We start from the raw sequence: 20518 nt of genomic DNA, 5'->3' as shown, positions 1-20518 counted from the left end.
CTCAGCTTCAAAGCGGTACACAGCTGCATCATCTTTTTACAGCAATCAATTACCAACCTGTGAAAGGCTCCATCTTGATAATTGTTACCCCATCCTCATTGGTTAGCTTGTCAGATAGAAATAAGTAAAATTCATCAGACTACCATTTTCATAAAGTGAGGAATGCAATGCTCTATATATTTTTCGGCTACGATGGATTTTAAACTGTTTGGCAAGCTATGAAACAGGAGAGTTGCATGGCAGTCATCATATTTCATAATTCTACCAAAATAGTTGACTTACCAGCTTCCATCTTTATACCAACGTCCCTCAGAGGTCACTGCTTAATTTGCAAGACAGCTCTGCCCGTTCACCAACATTAGCAACAGTATCTGACAGCCCACTGACAAACTGAAAAACACAACCTGCAACAGTACGGACCAAAGTTAAAAAAAAATCAAAATGTGTGGATTGTATTTGGCGATATGTAACCTCTGTTATACTATTGGTATCAACTCTGTTATATACACTACCGGTCAAAAGTTTGGGGTCACTTACAAATTTCTAATCCACTCCATATAGACATAATACCAGCTGATCTGAGTGGGTGGCTGATCTTAATACAATATCTACATTAGCCATTATCAGCAAACAATTCCTCCAATCATCCAAAGGCACATTCCGTTTACTAATCTGATATCATTTTAAAAAACTAACTTGAAAAACATTGGAGAACGCTTTCCAATTATGTGAGCACAATGTAATCCGTAAACTGCTGCCCTGGTTAAAAAAAAAAATGCAACTGATCTCAGCTGGTATTCTGTCTACAATGGAGTGCAATGGAAATTTCTAAGTGACCCCAAACTTCTGACCGGTAGTGTTTATACTAGTATATTACTATTTTAGTGTGCAAGTCCATACAAATTAATAGTGCAGAGAAACAAAGGTAGAGACAATGCAGCTTTTCTTTTTTACGGCATAAGCAAATCAAGGAAGCAATGACCAGAGCATTATTCAGTTTTCACTCAATACAAGGATTTTACCTATAACTGTGTCAGGAACCAAAGGGCAGTTCTAACTCGCTTATTTTTCTCATCGTCTGCACCATCTCTTTTATTTCCATCATCTCCATCTGTCAGGAGGTTCTTATTCGTGCCGTCTCCATTATCCTCGTCTCCACCACTCTTGCCACCAGTCCTCACCAGAACCATCTCTTCCATCTCCGCATCCTTTTCAGACTGTGCTCCTGTGGCTGCATCCAAGCTGTCTTTCTGTTTTTGTAGCTTGGCCTGCTGTTCCAATGCTAGTTAATCAGGTCATCTTGATTCCCAGTTGGGTTTTTGCGGCCTTTACCATTTGGATCAGCTAATTACCGGGAACACATAAAAGTAAGGAAAATTAATCTTCTACTTTTGTTGAAATTTTTTTTAAATAAAGACTCAAGGAGTCTCTGGCTATCACACTATCAATATTAGACTGATGCTTTTTTATTTATTTATTATATATATATATATATCTATATATATATATATATATATAGATATATATATATATATATACACCTACCTACTTCCACTTTGAGAGAGGCATTGCTGTTTGTTATTCCAACAAGGCATAATATGCCCCATCATCTGCCATTTTACAGTCTTTAACTCTCAATGTGTGAATTAGCTTGTCTTCTGAGACAGTGATCTCATATTTGTCCCCATGTTCAAGTGAAGAATCCTCTTTGACCAGGTAATTCTGTTGAGGGGTGATGACAAGACGCACTGAAAGATGGCGTCTTCACTTTCAAAGACCTTCACATCCTTAATCTTGGCTATGAAGCCACATCAGGCACTGAGGAGGAAGGAAGGGTGGATTGAATTTCTCTCGGGATTACTGAGTGACTTCTCATTCCTAAAAATGCGTTGAGTTTATTCACAACATGTTAGTACATTTACCTTGTTTTAATGCAGTAGCTACTATTGCACTTACTTGGAAGTCGTTGCAAGTACATTTGCGTCTTCAACATCAAGCTGGTAAAATCCAGCATCTTCTGGCTGAGGATCTTTGATGGTGAAAACATACTTTGTCCCGGGTTTCTTAAGGCTATGCTTTGCATTTTCATCATCCCCATAAGGAACGAATTCCCATCCTTTTTAGAGAAACTCATTAGATCGTTTGATTCCTTTTCTATTTGAGCAGTTATTGGTTTTGAATAAGTTCATTTAAAAAAAAAAAAAATTAACTCACCTTGTATAGGTTAATGGCACTGTCGGGATCCTGTAGTTTCATGTCGAGGCTGAATTCAGCTCTCCCATCGGGTTTTACTTCTATTTGTTCACATTTTCCAATTGCTCTACAACCTACAAAACAAAGAAAAGAATCCTATGTACAGTGCCTTGCGAAAGTATTCGGCCCCCTTGAACTTTTCAACCTTTTGACACATTTCAGGCTTCAAACATAAAGATAAAATTTTTTATTTTTTGTGAAGAATCACCAACAAGTGGGACACAATTGTGAAGTGGAACGAAATCTATTGGATATTTTAAACTTGTTTAGCAAACTCACTCCAGAAGTTCAGCGAGGATCTCTGAATGATCCAATGTTGTCCTAAATGACTGATGGTGATAAATAGAATCCACCTGTGTTGTGATCAAGTTTTCTGTATAAATGCACCTGCTCTGTGATAGTCTCAGGGTTCTGTTGAAAGCGCCAGAGAGCATCATGAAGACCAGGGAACACACCAGGCAGGTCCGTAATACTGTGGTGGAGAAGTTTTAAAGCCGGATTTGGATACAAAAAGATTTCCAAGCTTTAAACATCCCAAGGAGCACTGTGCAAGCGATCATTTTGAAATGGGAGGAGTATCAGACCACTGAAAATCTACCAAGACCTGGCCGTCCCTGTAAACCTTCAGCTCAGACAAGGAGAAGACTGATCAGAGATGCAGCCAAGAGGCCCATGATCACTCTGGATGAACTGCAGAGAACTACAGCTGAGGTGGGAGAGTCTGTCCATAGGACAACAATCAGTCATACACTGCACAAATCTGGCCTTCATGGAATAGTGGCAAGAAGAAAGCCATTTCTCAAAGATATCCGTAAAAAGTCTTGTCTAAAGTTTGACACACCAAACATGTGGAAGAAGGTGCTCTGGTCAGATGAAACCAAAATCAAACTTTTTGGCAACAATGCAAAACGATATGTTTGGCGTAAAAGCAACACAGCTCATCACCCTCAACACACCATCCCCACTGTCAAACATGGTGGGGGCAACATCATGGTTTGGGCCTACTTTTCTTCAGCAGGGACAGGGAAGATGGATGCAGCCAAATACAGGACCATTCTGGATGAAAACCTGTTGGAGTCTGCAAAAGACCTGAAACTGGGACGGAGATTTATCTTCCAACAAGACAATGATCCCAAACATACAGCAAAATCTACAAAGGAATGGTTCACAAATAAACGTATCCAGGTGTTAGAATGACCAAGTCAAAGTCCAGACCTGAATCCAATCGAGAATCTGTGGAAAGAACTGAAAACTGCTGTACACAAACGCTCTCCATCCAACCTCACTGAGCTCCAGCTGTTTTGCAAGGAAGAATGGGCAAGAATTTCAGTCTCTCGATGTGCAAAACTGATAGAGACATACCCCAAGCGACTTGCAGCTGGAATCGCAGCAAAAGGTGGCTCTACAAAGTATTAACGCAAGGGGGCCGAATAATTTTGCACGCACCACTTTTCAGTTTTTTATTTGCTAAAAAAGTTTAAAATATCCAATAGATTTCGTTCCACTTCACAATTGTGTCCCACTTGTTGGTGATTCTTCACAAAAAATAAAAAATGTATATCTTTATGTTTGAAGCCTGAAATGTGTCAAAAGGTTGAAAAGTTCAAGGGGGCCGAATACTTTAGCAAGGCACTGTATGTGTCTGTAAATATTGCTTTGAATTTAACTGCTGAAGCTAGGGCTGCACAATTAATCGAATTTTAATCACGATTACGATTTTGGTGTCCCACTTTTTTTTCTTTTCTTTTTTTATGCGTCATTTCATCGAACGCTGATTTGTTTTTGCAAAGCCAATCTACCGCTCTGTAAATCTGCTCATGTGCCAGTCAGAGTTGTTCCTGCACCATGCAGCTTAGTTTCTAGATGTAGACAGTCACAGAGGACAGAGTAACGGGAGGAAAATTCAACAGATATTATTCGGTTATACGTCGATCTCAAGGTTTACTAGTTTACCAGTAAACGCAACATTTTGTCCCGTCTGTGTTGTTATTCAGACAACAGCAGTGACCATTGCTAATCAGTGCTAGTTAGTGTCTGTTAGCTCACAGGGCTTGAGTAATATTTTTCCTCTAGGTCGCATCCGCTGCCTCTCCACAAACGAAACAATGTTGTTTATATCGATATGGTTTAATTTTACGTTACATGACCCATTTCTTCTGTAAAGTTGTGCCTGTGTTTGGCTCTCTCCTCTTACTCTCCGCACAGCCCCGCCCCCTTCAACTATCACAGGCTCCCCAACAACAGAGACAGAGCTGCAACAGCGCCGGTGTCACACTTCTGACATTTGTCCACAGTTTTAGTTGTTATTAACACAGCTGTATATTGTTAAGCAGGAGAGGCAAACCTGTGTTTGTACCAGTGTTTCCATTGGTGCTTGCTACTGCGGCCGCCACAGTGAAAAACACAGAAGAAGCTATTGAACGCAACTAACTTCAGTTTGTTGAGTAACAGCTGCTGGACCCATTCATAATGAGTCAGTCATCTTTCTGTGAGTAGCGTCCATCGCACTCCCCCTCTCTCCCTAGCTCTTTTAATCCGTTATTGTTGAAACAAGTGAAGGAGCTTTCACAGAGATACTTTTTTTTAAATTAACATATCCTAGGCTATTTTATTTCCGATAATTTTCATTTACATGTGTTGCAGCTGTATGTACAACATACAACTTCAACATAAGAGGAATGTAGCACAATATGGATGTGAAAGCAGTTATAAATAGCCTATGTGACTATAAAATTAGTTTTGGTTAAAATCAACAAATAATCGTGATAATAATCGTGATCACAATATTGATTAAAATAATCGTGATTAATTTTGGCCATAATTGTGCAGCCCTAGCTGAAGCCATTACAATTTTAACTAAAGTGGGCCTTGAACAGTGGGTGTTAAGGCTGGTTTAGCCTTGGGCAAAACTATTCATATCAAAACTTGGGAAAATCATTTAAAAATTCTTTTTCATGAGAGATATGCTTTTAAAGAGAAAATTAAAGCAGTAGTGCGTATCTTTTTGATATTTAACGTGTGTTACATTCAAGCCATTGCCAAAGGTGTTGCTACAAAGCTCATTAAGACTATTAGCTCCACACAACTCTCTCTGTATTTCTTGCTATGGTTAGAAGATTGTGTTGGCTGGCAAAATTTTGCGCAATAAGTTGAGAGCGGATGGTGACCTCCTCTGAAGTATCAATTGTGTTTTTTTAATTGCTCTGTGTCCTCCTTGGCCACTAGCAATTGTGTGGATGAGAGGTTGGGACTGTGAGCGATCACGGAAGGCTTGTATCTTGTGGACGTGCTAAAAGTGTTGTTGTCATCACTTAGAATTCCTCATGGGGGCAACAGAAACTACGCACTAAAGCTTTAACACCCCCTTACAGTTTTTGCTTTTCAGAAAATAAGTGGTTAAACTTCTCACCTTGCTGCAGTTACTGGTGTGGTTACAAGTGCACACCTCTGATTACACGCAAAGGTGAAACGGGCTTTAAATTGTCAACCCGACCGTGGAACATTACTTTACAGACTGGTGATGAGTTACTCTGTGAAGTCAGCACCAGGTTTTCTATTGCCGCTTCAAACACGATAAGCAATACTCTCACAGCTCAAAATGCACTTTAGTTTTAAACCTCACCATTTTTGCTAACTTGAAAACACATGATACAGAGTTCATGTGCAGTTGTTACAAACGGCAAACAGTACAGTACCTTCGCCTGCTCATCTGCCCTTCCTTTTTCAACTGGTTGAGTCTCTTCAGCAACCAGCGAAAGTCAAAACACCAAAGTCTGCACAGATTTTTTCATAGTCCTTCTTTGGTGCATTGATGAGCAGTTCCAAGAGCTTAGGATCGATTTCTCCTTCTGTTTTGGGTGGGAGTTTTTTTTTTCTGGTGACAACAACACTGAAAAGAGAAGAACAGAATAACATGTATTTTGGGGTTCTACAGCAGTAGCCTACATATTAAAATACAAAAATTAGAATTTGACTCTGACTTAAACTTACGTTTTCTTTAGCATTTTTCTGAAATCTTGTGGTGGTTCATTTCCATTTGCTAAACAAAAATGAATGTAAATTGGAAAAAAAGAGAAACATGACATTATTCTTTTTAAAGGCAAATGATGATCGTCTAACATATTTGTTGGAACTCTTTATGGTTTTATCAAATCGTTAAATTGTAAAAAACAACAAAAGACACAGGATATAATAATTGTTTATCTTTAAATCCACAGGGTCTTGCTCTAGACATTTTTTTTAACTTACATCACAGACCTCAGTATTTTATTACCATGTTCATCACACATTATTGGTATTTTTTATTAGGTCCAATTTCAAGATGAAAGAAAACGATCAGGAACTCTGAATTCTATAAGAAATGTGTGGATTGATGAATGATACAAAGAGAAAACGTGAGCTACTTTTTAAATCTAGTTTCATACCTGTCTGGCCTTTCTTCTTAAGGCCAACTGAAACAGAAAGAAAAATACAAACAAGAAGTAAGTAGTGAATTGTCAAAGCCTCAGTATATTATACTTTAACTTGATTTATTTACAGTGAACATATGGCAGAGTAATAATTTGTCTTTTACCTTCATAATTTTGAGAGCTACAGTGCAGACAGCCATTCCGTACTCATTGGTGGCGATGCATTTGTAGGTGTCAGCGTGATCTGGTTTGATCTTGAGTATCTGATGAAGCAATTGTATTGTAGTTAGATTGCATCGGTAACTGCTAGGTACTAGTTTCTGATTTTGTAATTAATCAAGTACCGTCCAGTTCTTTTGATTAAGAGCAAATCAAAGCACTTCACTTTAGTGTACTTTAAAACAATTGTCTGGAAATTACATATTTAATACAAATCAGGAGGAATAGAAGTACAGGAGAGTACATTGTGATGCACTGGTATAAAACATACTAAGTTTGTGTTTTTCACGAGATGTTAAGCATTTTTTTTATTTGCATCCTGTTTTCTCACCTCAAGAATGTGCTCCTGAGCTCTTTCATCATATCTGGTGTTGTATATTTGTGGGTCATCAACTTCGCCCTTATTACGCCCCCATGTTACAGTGGTGCGGGCTCTCCACTAACCATAGCTTTGAAAACTCCTTTTTTACCTGAAAATTCAAAAATCAGTAGCTGACGTTACATGTCCGGGCCAATGTCTTCCATATGGGGGGGGGGGGGGAGTGTTGTTACATGAGGCCTTTTTAGTCTGATTGGGCCATTGCTGTGATTATTATTGGAATATTAGGGTTCATGTAATGCAGCTAGTGGTTCAGTTGTAGATAGTGTTTGATTAGGTTGTGTGTTTTGCCATTTACCCTCTTGAGCAGTCACAGACATTGGTTTCCGAGTGAAGTCAGGTGTTGACTTTCCTACAGGTAGTTCCTCAACATACTGAGTGATCAATACCCCGGGAACTCTGGACCTTTTCTTGATAGCCACTGTTAAGACCAGAACATACCAATAAGACTGCTGTGTGAGTTTCTTAAGCAAACATAGGCAAAAGAAACAGAACAAAAAAATGGTACTTTGGGAATTGTATTTATTATTCACACTGTGAATGCCTGGGCAAAACCATGGAGTTGGATATGCTTCATTTGTTGAGCTGCAGTTTTTCCTGCCATACATCTCAAAGGTGATAACATTTAAACCTCCAAAGCTTTAAGTTTTTAAAACTGTAATATTATATTTAATAACAATTAAATCCAAGATTTGTGAAAAAAGCACCATAGTAAACAGTCATTGTGATTTTAAATGGGCATTACACACATTACTAGTGCTTTTACTTTTGGTTGCAGTTATGCTAGAATTTCACAAGAGGTCAGTATTTACTTTCTCTCTTCCAATAACTCTTAATTTCTTCAACTGTGCTGATTAGGATGTATTTTGGATTAAACTGTCTTTTTGTCTAAAGGCAAACATATAGATTGCAAAAACAACTCAGTTAAAATGGTGATAATTTGTCAGTTTTACTTCACCATCTATGCATTGTGGTTGCAAAATGACCCTGGAACCAGTGTAAGAAGGCAGGTGATAATGATAACAGGTGATAACAGATTCAATGAAAAAACACACTTTTTGTCTATTCAGTAGTGTACACAAGAATGCAGCGATGATTATTCATCGAACTGTATGGGTCAGGATTTGTCAGGATGTGTTTACGCTCTGAAGGTCAAAACGCACTAAAAGCGTTTGACACAAGCTTTTTCTTACTCCCATTGTTTAAATGGGCAAACACGCACCAAAAGCGCTATGATGCGCGTCAAACTGACAAAGTCTGTTCCAACGTTGTGTCTGTTTTGGAGTGTCAAAGTGAGGCGACCTAAGCTGTTTTTCTGCAGCACTACATGTTTGGAGAGAGTTACTGTAATATGTTAAGGAATGATATTATTTATGAAATTATATTCAGGCACCTGACTGCTGCGCGCGGGCCGTCTCTCTTTCCCTCCTCGCTGTCTCGCTCCCTGACTGACTGAGGCCAGTGTCTATTGTTAATCTATAAAACTGGCCACAGAGATCCGCTCTACAGTCTTCTATTTAGACATTTCCTTAGAGTGAAACACGAGAGCCGAGAGGATCTGAAAGCTCATAATTTGGTGCACGTACACCACTGCACTCTACTTAAAAACTATAGTTTTGTTATTTTACTGATCAAACTAATTACTCATCCGGGATTTCCAATAGGTTGCACGTAAGTAAAAAAAAAAAAAAAGTTTCACCATCTTGCACCCAGCGCAGCGCAAAGCCCGACGCAAGTGTCTTTGCTAGTTTATGACTGACGCAATTTCCCGTTCAGCGCCCACGTCGTTTAAATGGCAAATGCACCTGCGCCCATCTTTGCACCCATGGGCGTCCTGGTCTTACAGAGAGGTGTGTGGCAGAAAGTGATCGGGCCATTGGCCGACAAAAAACTGTTCTGAAGTCAATAGCGCAGCATTTCATTGTTATTTTAAACATCAAATTAGTAAAATGTGCCTAGGCTTATGCACAGCGCGCTCACTATGCTTGTTACACACACACACACACAAGGAAGCGCAGCAGTGCACACACATGCAGAACATGGCAGGACAGAGTGGGGGGTGTGGCAGCCTAGGAGGTATTAATGCGGTGAAGTATGAAAAACAATCACTATAACATACTTATTTACAATGTTTTTAGTGGCCTTCGCTGGCATTGCAACAAGAATCTGTTTCATGATGCAAAGTGACTGCAGGGTCAGTCCCTCTGGTCCTCTATACATAATCTGGCCTACAAGCTTTTCCTGTAGCCTATAGTAATTATTAAAAATTTAAAATAAATTAATTCAACTTAAATATGTCCTAATAACATAAAAAAATGAAAATGACGTCCAAAGCTAGATTATGACGCAAATTGTATGACCCCATCCGTCAACATGTATCTTTGCCCAGACAGCGACCTTTTCTAAAATACTTGTGGTTCTGTGGTGTTGGCGCTTCAAATCTGACGCCATAAAAGTGTCAATTATTGCTTTCAGTGCTTTTGGGCCTTCACAGTATATTATCTGAATGCAGGCAGAATTCTTGCTCCTTAAGCATTGATTCACACATAATCCAAGTCAGGTAGATTAGTCTTTGGCTCTGTGTACCTATCACTCCTGGAGGAAACTTAGATTTGGACACCAGCAGACTTTCAGGACTAGGGGCGGGAAAATAATGGAAAATCCTATGTATAGTTTGTTTTTGCGACAATTTTTAAAATCTATTTTTTCCCCTTAGAGTCGATGTGTCTAGCCTCATGATGTCCTCGGGTCAAATTGACCCGTTTTCCTATATCAGTGTTCTTTTTAATTAGCCAAAATAACATGATTGATTCCACATTGGCAAGTACAAATCTCTACTTTCATTAATGTTGAATATGTTATTTATTGTCTTATGTATTGAGTAAAAGTTGAAGAAAAAAATTCAAAAATAACTGTAAAACTGAAGTTTATAAGTTAGTTTACTTTATTAGTGTTGACAAAAAGTGACAAACATTGGAAAAAAAGTGTCAAAAGTGTTGAAAAAGGGAGAAAAACATAAGAAAAAATTATAAACATCGCTAAAAAGCGTCAACAAAAGTGTTGATTTTCAATTTTGACGGGAAGACAACACAAGGGCTAGAGGTGTATTATTCCACTTTTGTTTCCGGTAACGAAGGAAAATACAATCGGACCACAATACGTCTAGTGTTTCTGTGTGTTGGGGGAACTTGATGGCAAGATGGCGCTGTGTCGTGCGGCAGCCTGTTGCAGCAGCTCCTGATTGCATTCGTGTTTTGTGTGTTTTTAGTCACTTTATTTTATTTATTCTTTTGTTTTTAAGTGTTGTATAGCTGTGAAAAGGATGGGGCCTGTACATTTCGGAACTTTTATTTTAGTTTTATTCTTACTTTGGACGTGTTTTGTGACTTCATGCTACGCTCAAGGCAGCGGGGCCGTTGTTTACACACGCGATCAGCTGATTGCGCTGTGTGGACCTGTGCTGCTGCCGGGGGCCAAACCTGAAGTCCCGAAGGAACTACGAAGGAGACGTCGGGGTTGCAGAGGAGGAATAAAACGTAAAGAGAAAAGAAGAAAGCACAGGCCTGCCGTCCCAGCGATCATTATGGGGAACGTACGGTCTCTGGGGAATAAGACGGACAAACTAGCAGCGCTCATCAGAACCCAGAGGGAGTTCCGTGATTGCAGTTTACTGTGTTTTACTGAAACATGGCTGCACTCGCACATCCCGGACTATGGTGTGGCGGTACCCGGCTTTTTGACCGTTCGGGCGGACAGAAACGTTACAGAAAGCGGTAAGAAGAATGGAGGGGGGTTGCACTGTATGTGAGTGAAAGGTGGTGCAACCCGGGACATGTGAATGTGAAGGAACGTTTCTGTAGCCCGGACATTGAACTGCTGGCTGTGGGGTTCCGTCCGTACTATTTACCGAGGGAGTTTACGTCCGCCATAATGATCGCGGTCTACATCCCACCGTCTGCTGATGCGGAGGCAGCTGCTGACGTCATTAACACCACGGTCTCACGACTCCAGACGCAGCAGCCCAACGCCTTCATTACTATCTCTGGGGATTTTAATCATGCTTCTCTGGATAAATCCCTCCCGGACTTTAAACAATATATTAACTGCCCCACAAGAGAAAATAAAACTTTGGACCTCCTGTATGCAAATGCTAAGGATGCATACAGTGCCACTGCCCTCCCCCCCCTTGGCAAATCAGATCACAATCTTGTCTTGCTGTCTCCCATGTATGTTCCTTGTGTCCTGCGGCAGCCTGTCCACAAAAGGACTGTAAGGAGGTGGACTCAGGAGGCTGAGGAGGCACTGCAGGACTGCTTGGAGTCTACAGACTGGAGCGTGCTCTGTGAGCCACATGGGGAGGACATCAACAACATGGCTGACTGTATCACAGAATACATTAAGTTCTGTGAGAACACCACCATGCCCTCCCGGACTGTACGCTGTTTTCCCAACCATAAGCCGTGGATCACCAGTGACCTGAAAGTCCTTCTGAAGGGAAGAAGACAGCTTTCAGGTCATGGGACAGACAAGAGCTTAGGGAAGTACAGCACCGACTGCGGGATAAACTGAGGGAGTGTAAAAACACTTACAGGAGGAAGCTGGAGGCCAGTCTCCAGCAGAACAACATGAGGGAGGTGTGGACAGGAATGAAAGAGATCACCGGGTGTGGGAGGAGAAGAGGACAACAGCAGGGAGCCAGGAGAGAGCAAACGAGCTAAACTTCTACTTCAATAGGTTTAGCTCACAGCCATCCCCTGTCCCTTCTACCGCTCCACCAACCCCCTACACCCCCTCATTGCCTCCTCCCCCCCTATTTTGTTCCAAAACCCCCCTCCTCACTCCCTCAGCCCTCCTGCAGTCAGCCCTCTCCCCCACCACCACTACAGCACATTTCCCCTCCCCCACTGACACTTCAAGCTCCCCCCCTGCTTTACATCACACCTGGCCAGGTGAAGAGACAGCTGGAGAGGCTACACCAGCGCAAGGCTGCTGGCCCAGACGGCATCAGCCCCAGGGTCCTGAAGACCTGCGCCAGTCAGCTGTCTGGTGTTCTCCAGTACCTCTTCAACCTGAGCCTGAGCCTGCAGAGGGTGCCGCTGTTGTGGAAGACGTCCTGCCTTGTCCCGGTCCCCAAGAAGTCGACTCCATCTGGCCTTAAGGACTACCGCCCAGTGGCTCTCACATCTCATGTGATGAAGGTGCTGGAGAGCTGGTCTTGGCCTACCTGAGGCCGCAGGTGAGTTCTTCTCTGGACCTCTACAGTTTGCCTACCAGCCTCGACTGGGAGTGGATGACGCCGTCATCTATCTTCTGCAGCGAGCTCATTTGCACCTGGATGGTGGTGGCGGCACTGTAAGAATCACATTTTTTGATTTCTCTAGTGCATTCAACACCATCCAGCCTCAGCTACTTGGTGAGAAGCTGCGGGTGATGGGTGTCGGTGCGTCCATAGTCTCCTGGATCACTGACTACCTGACAGACAGACCACAGTTCGTCCGCCTGGACCGTTGTTGTCTGATGTGGTGGTGAGTGGACGGGGGCCCCACAGGGACTGTGCTGTCTCCTTTCTGTTCACCTTATACACCTCAGACTTCCAGTACAACTCAGAGTCATGTCACCTACAGAAGTTTTCTGATGACTCTGCAGTTGTTGGGTGTATAATGGACAGGAGGGGAGTACAGGGCACTGGTGGGTGACTTTGTGGAGTGGTCTGGTAAGAACCACCTGCTGCTGAACGTGGATAAGACCAGAGAGATGGTGATCGACTTCAGGAGGAAGGGAACGGCTCCGCAGCCCCTATGCATTCTGGGAAGTGACGTGGACGTGGAGGATTACAGATACCTGGGTGTCAACATCGACAGCAGGCTGAACTGGAAGGTCAACAGCACTGCGTTTACAAGAAGGGGATGAGCAGACTCTATTTCCTGAGGAAGCTGAGATCCTTCAACGTGTGCAGCAGGATGTTGGAGACCTTCTACCAGTCTGTTGTGGCCAGTGCTCTGTTCTCCTCCGTCATCTGCTGGGGCAGCAGCATCGGAGCCAGCGATACAAACAGACTGAACAAACTGATCAGGAAGGCTGGCTCCGTGATCGGCTGCAAACAGGACACATTTGAAGCTGTGTGGAGAGGAGGTCGCTGAACAAACTGTTATCTATCATGGATAACCCTGACCACCCTCTCCACCCCACTGGTCCAACAGAGGAGCAGCTTCTCAAAGAGGCTCCGACAGTTTAAATGCCGCACGGACCGCTACAGGAAATCATCCTACCTCAGACAATAAAACTCTTCAACACGTCATCCCTGGGGGGTAGATGAGACTCTGAGACCACAATACTACAATAAGGGCAACCGCACGACTGGGTCATATTTACAAAAGCTGCACATTTTGTTTTGTTTTTTTCCCATCTTGTATATACTTAAATATTTGTTCTTACATTCTTATATTTTGTTATTATAATTATAATTATTTCATGTATATTGTATGTATGTATTTTTGTGTGCTGCTGTAACACTGTAATTTCCCATTTTTTTGGATCAATAAATATCTATCTATCTATCTATCTAACTTTTCCTCATCTAAAGTGTCAAAAGTTACAGAGGGTGTCATGAAGATTGTAAAGCCCCTTGAGGCAAATTGTTATCTGTGGTATTATTAGGCCTACGTAAAATTGTCTTTTTTTTCTTTCTTTTCTCTTCTGCAGTCGTTAGGGTTGCGCAAAAAAATCAATTCATATTGAATTGTGATTCAAGCCTACCGATTTAAATCGATTCATAGAATTCCAAAAATCGATTCATATAGTTTTAAATTTGTTTTTAATTGTATGTCTACTGCAATCAAATAAAAGATAGATAAGTATAAGTATACTCAATAAGATTCTTTATTGTTCCCCAGGTGGAAATCCAAGGTTCCAGTAGCTTACAGATATCCCCTACAACATACACATACATCATAACAGGCTATTAAAATAACAAATAGCAAACAAATCCACATGAATAATATGGAGATTAATATACATACATGCATGCATGCATGCATTGGAAAAGTAACTACATTTACATACTGTGAATCGTTTAATTCAAGAATAGTTTTTGAATCAAATCGATATTGAATTGAAACGTGAGCGTTAAAACCTGAATCGAATCCTGACATTTTCTGAATCGCACACCCCTGGCAGACATATTTGAAGTACTTTCTGTTAGTGGATGTTCATTTGAAAAGATATGCATAAGGCTTTAGAAAATCAAAGAAAGCTTATGCCAGTCAGATGGATTTGTCCATATGTATCTATTTCAACAGTGGTGAGGGGCTTTAAACTACCAACTTACCATTGGCTTTTGGGTCTTGGTTTGTTTTTGAAGTCATTGCAGCGTTGGGTAGTTGCTTGATTGCTTTGTGGCTGAAACACAAAGAAAAAAACTGTCAAAACTGTTGTAGCTCCACCAGGATTTACTGGATTCGTCAGTATTCAGAACCAAGCGTTCAGTTTTCATAAGGCTGACAGTGGTTTGTAATTGAGAACAGTTTAATGTTGATATGACTCATCTGAACTTTATATGATACACTGTTCAAGACAAGTACGTTTTTTTCAATTTGTGGTTTTCTAGATTCCTCCGCTGTGTAGTTGATCAAATACTGTTAAATGTTAGATCTTTCACGTTGTTTCTAACAAGTAATGGCCGATAGAAAAGGTATGCAATATATACGAGACAAAATTGGCCTACGATAGAGATTTTAAATATATCGCGATGATGCATGTTTATACCTGCAAAATGTAGAGCCACGTGTGTATGTGTGTGTGTGTGTGTGTGTGTGTGTGTGTGTGTGTGTGTGTGTGTGTGTGTGTGTGTGTGTGCTCTGTCCATGTTTAGCACTTTTTACTGTCTTTAGCATGGCACTACTATAAAGAAACTTTCATACTTGAAACATTTTCTTTAGTTGAGTATATCTGCCTTATACTGTATCTTCTTTATTGAAAAAATGATCGTGCCTTCATTTTTCACTTTATTATGTTTTCATCTGTGTAGTATGTGTGTTTGCACTAAAGGAAGGAAACCCAATACTTAAGCTTTTTGTTGTTAAAGTCTCTACAACTAGTGTACTTGACTTGTATTTATCTGCAACATTACGTTGTATTATCACAGTTTAGCAAAATAAATGTTCTCAAAACTACATTATTTCTTTCTCTTTAAAAAAAAAATACATTTAGCAGTTTGGCTTTCCTTAGGGTCTATGTATCCTGTTCTGAAATGGTTCTATTATAATTTATATGTCATGATTTATATCGTTATCGCAATATGGATTTTAGGCTCTATTGCCCATCCCTGATTTTAAGACATTATGTTGTGCTATAGGTCAACTGATTAATTAATGTGTTTTTACTCGAATCAAACAAAAACTCGAGGAGGGCAGTATGGGAAAAAACAACTAGCTTCTGTTTATTTGCAGCTATGCATAGAATATATTTCAATGGTAAAAAGGTTCCTGCAAGATAAAGATTTATAGTTTTACACAAAATGTTCACAATAACTGTAAAATAAGATATTTGATGAAGGAATTGTGGAGAAAGGATGTCTTCATTATAGATATTCTTTCTATATAGTGCACTGCAGTAAAACACGGAAACTGAAAGTATAGCACCATAAAAAGTTACGCGAAAACAAGTTGACTAAAACGAATAAAAATAAAAATTAGAAGCTGCAACTGGTGAATATTATACATTTTTACTTAGAAAAGGGCTTAGGTGATTCATTGATAATTAATTTTCTAATTGTTTCAGCTCTAATTGAGTAACTTTTCTATAATTAAGTTGGAGCTCCCTTCATTGTCACATGAATTAACTTGACCCTTCGGTTACTGCTCCAGTCATGAGAACACGGCAGATCTAAAAATGGGGCCATGGCCCGAAAAGGTTGAGGAACCATTCCTTGAAGGTTCTCCTCCTGCGTCATGTATGTTATCGTATGACATCAGTCTGTCAAAGTAAGGGGACGCCTTGACTCCTGCGTGACTCGTGCAGACACTTGGAGACATGCTGGGACACAGTAAATGGGGAATGTGAAATCACACTCTGCCCAACTGCCAAGTGGAGTCAAGTTGCTGTGCGAGAAGTTTAACTGCTCAGGATCCAAACATAGAAAGGAGCAGAACATCTTTGAAACATACTGTCAAGCCAACGCACATATCTGTAAATCTCTTTTATGCCCCTGATTCCTAAACATTATTGTTTTGCGCAAGAAAAAGACTGAAAGTAAACTTTAAACTCAAACCGCTTGTCCTGAGCAATCATGTGGATTAGTTTTTTTCATTTGGAAGGTGGGGAATTATTAACTTTGTACTACTAATTTGAAAAAAACAAACAAAACTGAGTTGATGTGAGGTATAGAATTTGTTTTAACCGAGTCCTCAGCAGATAGGCAGTAAAGTTGAGATGACAGGTCACGTACCAGGGGATGGCCTTGACCAACACACTTAGTGTATGGCATTTAAAAATTTTCTTTTAGCATCTTCAGTGACAAGAGGGAGGATTTTAATTAGAACAAAGTTGACTCTATATCAAGATAATGGCCAAAAGGCTTTTTACATGGCCCTTTAATTTCAAATTTCAATAAGAGAAATACTGGAAATTGTCAAAAAGGATATCCGACCTTTATCATCTACAAGACAAAATTAAAATATATATATATATATACATATAATATAGTGCCTGCTCAGTACTTAGCTAGTCATGGGGAGCAATTTGGAAAGGTCACATTCTTTGCTGAAATATGGCATACAGTTGAGATCTTTCCTATCAGTATTACACAATAATCTCAAGAGGTCCATTTTTTCTTCTTCTCGTTTTACGGTGTATCTGAATCCTGCAGATTTCATCGCATTAATTCTTGAAATGTGGCATAAAAACGTTTTAGGGTTTGCTTTTGTAGATATCACTCCCACACTATGCCTTTGGCAGAACAAATAGTACAGCATAGTCTGGGAGATGCTGTTGTTATGGCCTAGGTTAGTGAGGCTGTGCTAACATAACAGCCACTAACAGCAGGTCAAATCAAGTACTTCAAAATGGTTTTCTTTTCTTTTTGTCAGGATAAGTACTTTTTGCAGAAGCAGAGTCAAATGTTTTGACAGCCTATAAACAAATGCTAAAATGCCCAATGATAAATATTTCCTAGTGTTTCTCTTTATAATAAGATGCGCAGAAAATGATTACATGTATAAACCTACCTGATCACTTATAGTATTATTTGTCTGAAAATAAACTGGGGTCACACATTAGTTCCTGTTCTTTTTCATCATTTACAGAACTGAAGAAAGTATTTAGTTCTATACAGCTGCTCTGTTTATGGTTTGTCCGTCCTAATATGGGTCTCTCTCAAAAAATGATGCCTTTCTGTTGTCTCTTATCCAAATAATCCTTTGCCCTGACTTGTACCTCTTGTTGATTTAAACCGCCCTGCACAAGCGTTTCAATCACACCGTGTGAAACGCTGCTGTTGCTTTTGCTCAGTAAGTTATTTTGTTAAAAAATATTGGCACAGGTTTTCCAAATTTGCCGTTTAAAAAAATAAATAAATCGGACTTACTTTTAGTTCTTCGCCGTCTACAATCGGCTATCCGTCTTCAACTTGAACTCTTGACTGTCCAATTTATCAAAGGAGACACCCCTTTTTGTTTCGGTGATAAAAGTTTGGAGCGCATAGAAATCCATACATGGGTGAAATGTAGTTGCTAAAAACCCATATTACAGCAGTGGTAAAGGGTGGAGGTTCGTCTTACCCATCCCTATGAAAGCGATCACTTTGCAGTTCGCACTGGAAATACATTATGACTGTTCATTCAATCTGGAATTGGACACATCTCAGTCAACAGTTTTCCGCCATTAATGATAATATGAAAACGCCAGGTGCGTTAGATAATTATAAACAGATACACATTCTGTATCACTTAAACTTTGACAAATTATTGATTAATGTTACTTATTTGTTGATGGTTGAGGCTTTATGATTAACGTATCCACAATAGCCATAGTGATTTGCATCTAACCAAAAGCTTTTGACTGACAGCTTCACAAGGTCTCCAGTAATAGTATCACTGCACTATGGATTTCATTGGCCAATAAAAAACATTAACGTGAGACATTTTATTTGGTAAAATAATCTCAGGTTGATATGAATGAATTGGCTGTTCCAATTAGCCTCCAAAAGTATCAACGGAAATACTCACAGCATACCCGTGGTATTCAGTGAGTCACACTGGACCCGTGAAAGCATTATAAAAAGATGGTTGCTCAGGGTGGTGTGACGTGTGATGGACTCGTCGCGCTGAGGTGTTTGGGTTAACATTGTCAGAGGTCAAACAAGCATGCCTTATCCAGACAGTTTGAATAGTCACTCTGACCTCGTAAAAGACACTGTGACATTGCTGCGTGGAAATGACACGAGGGGAGAATAAACACAAACGTCACCTCTGACCTGACAAAGGAAAGGAGGTAAGCACTCTCTACATTAATCAAGTACATTCAAAAACTGCACAAAATACTGTATATGAAAAGGAATATGCTGCAATATTTCACTCTCATCGGTGAGTGTAATGCCTACAGATAAAGTAGGCATCCTGGCTGTATGTGTTTAGTCTAAACGTTATATCCAGCAGCAGTCCTATGCTTTTATTAGGGTTGGGAGATATGGCTTAAAAATACATCACTGATTTATTTTTTTTCACACCAAACCCGATTTTTTATTTGAATCACATTTTTTCTTCTTTTATTTAAAAACAAACTACAACTGACAAAGAAATGCTCAAAACAAATGTACTGTACTGTTTATTTTGTTCCAATTTTGCCTCATGTAGTATCATCTAAATGTCCCCTTGGGGCACAAGTGTAACAGGAAACAAGCCTCAAACATGCTTGTTAACGAGATGCCAGGTCCTGTGATTGTAAACATTGAAAACGTAGCTTATCAGTTTTCTAATAACTTAAAACGTACAGTAACACAATGCACCTTTAAAATAACTTAAAATAGAAATAAACAATAAAAGTGTGTGTCCCTTTTTGATAAAATATTGTAACAAAAATAGATATATTACAAAAATACACACTTTAACAGTGGTATTCATAAAGTGTAAACAGAATAAACAGCTTTCCTGAATCCCTGAAATTGTAAATAAATGAAACATCTTCATCTATTACTTTAGTTTCAACGTTCTTCTTTCATGCATTTTTAGCCAGGAAGACAAGCCTGTCTACTACCTCTGGCTTGAGGCATGCCCGTTACGTGTAACAATGCCCCCTCCCACACTGAAAAGTCTCTGTGATGGGGCCTTATTGCAGGGACAGACAAGTATTATTTGGCCAGATTACTGAGCCTTGGGAAGTTTGGTTCCACCACTGAAGTGGATCAGTGTCTGGGTCGGCCTCAGGGGTCAGTAGGTAGGTTGCCAGCTCTGTCTCTACTTTCACTGCCTCTGATTGGTGAAGATGGCTCTGGCACATTCTTCCTGAAGAAAGAAGCTAAAGTCATTTTCTGATGGAGCGGAGGCTGTGCTTCTCCTTGTGGTGTACTTTTTTCAGCAGGCAGAGACATCGACTTAGTGACAGCTCTTTCCTTGACTTGTTCCACCTTGTCTGGGTTAATGTAGTTATATGGAACCTGGGGTCCATCAGGGAGGACATGTGAAGGTACCGCACTGACATAAGCCTCCACGAACATGGCTTCTGTAAATTCTTGGAGTGGCTTGACAGCTTTATTTACAGACTCTAAACCCTCAATATCTCGCCAAGTGGACACAAGATGACAGCTTTTCTTGTCAGACCCCAGGACACTGACTATGGCCTTCTCCTGTTTGAGAAATCTCTCTATCATTTTTTGACAGGAACCCATCTGGTCATGGACTCCATTACCAGCTGATGAGAGGGTAGTCCAAGCTCAGCTAGTACTTCACCCGTCTCGTCTTTTCTTCCGACTATACGAAAAGGCAGCAACCGCTATTTTACAAACCCCAATGCCACTATCGATTTGTGTGTCCTTGTGACCATCTCTGTACAATAAGGAATGAAAGAAAGCAATTTTTAGTGTTACTATTGGTCAGTGTCAAAACAAGTCGTTTTCACATTTCCAAATTATTCATGCACACTACACACACACACACACACACACAGACACAGACACACAGACGGACACCATATATACCATCATGATTAATCATGTATTTACATTTTGAGGAAATCTGTATTGATTTCATTAAATTGCCTTAACGAC

The 20518-nt window shown here is 40.2% G+C and overlaps 1 pseudogene; it reads right to left on the bottom strand.

Moving 5' to 3' along the window:
- Window positions 1-6671: 6671 nt before the first annotated feature.
- LOC116674472 (immunoglobulin-like and fibronectin type III domain-containing protein 1) lies at window positions 6672-17986 on the bottom strand (annotated as a pseudogene).
- Window positions 17987-20518: the final 2532 nt, after the last annotated feature.

The sequence above is a fragment of the Etheostoma spectabile genome, unplaced genomic scaffold, assembly GCF_008692095.1.
Source record: "Etheostoma spectabile isolate EspeVRDwgs_2016 unplaced genomic scaffold, UIUC_Espe_1.0 scaffold00000328, whole genome shotgun sequence".
Taxonomy (NCBI): domain Eukaryota; kingdom Metazoa; phylum Chordata; class Actinopteri; order Perciformes; family Percidae; genus Etheostoma; species Etheostoma spectabile.
This window is presented reverse-complemented; position numbering and strand designations above follow the sequence as displayed.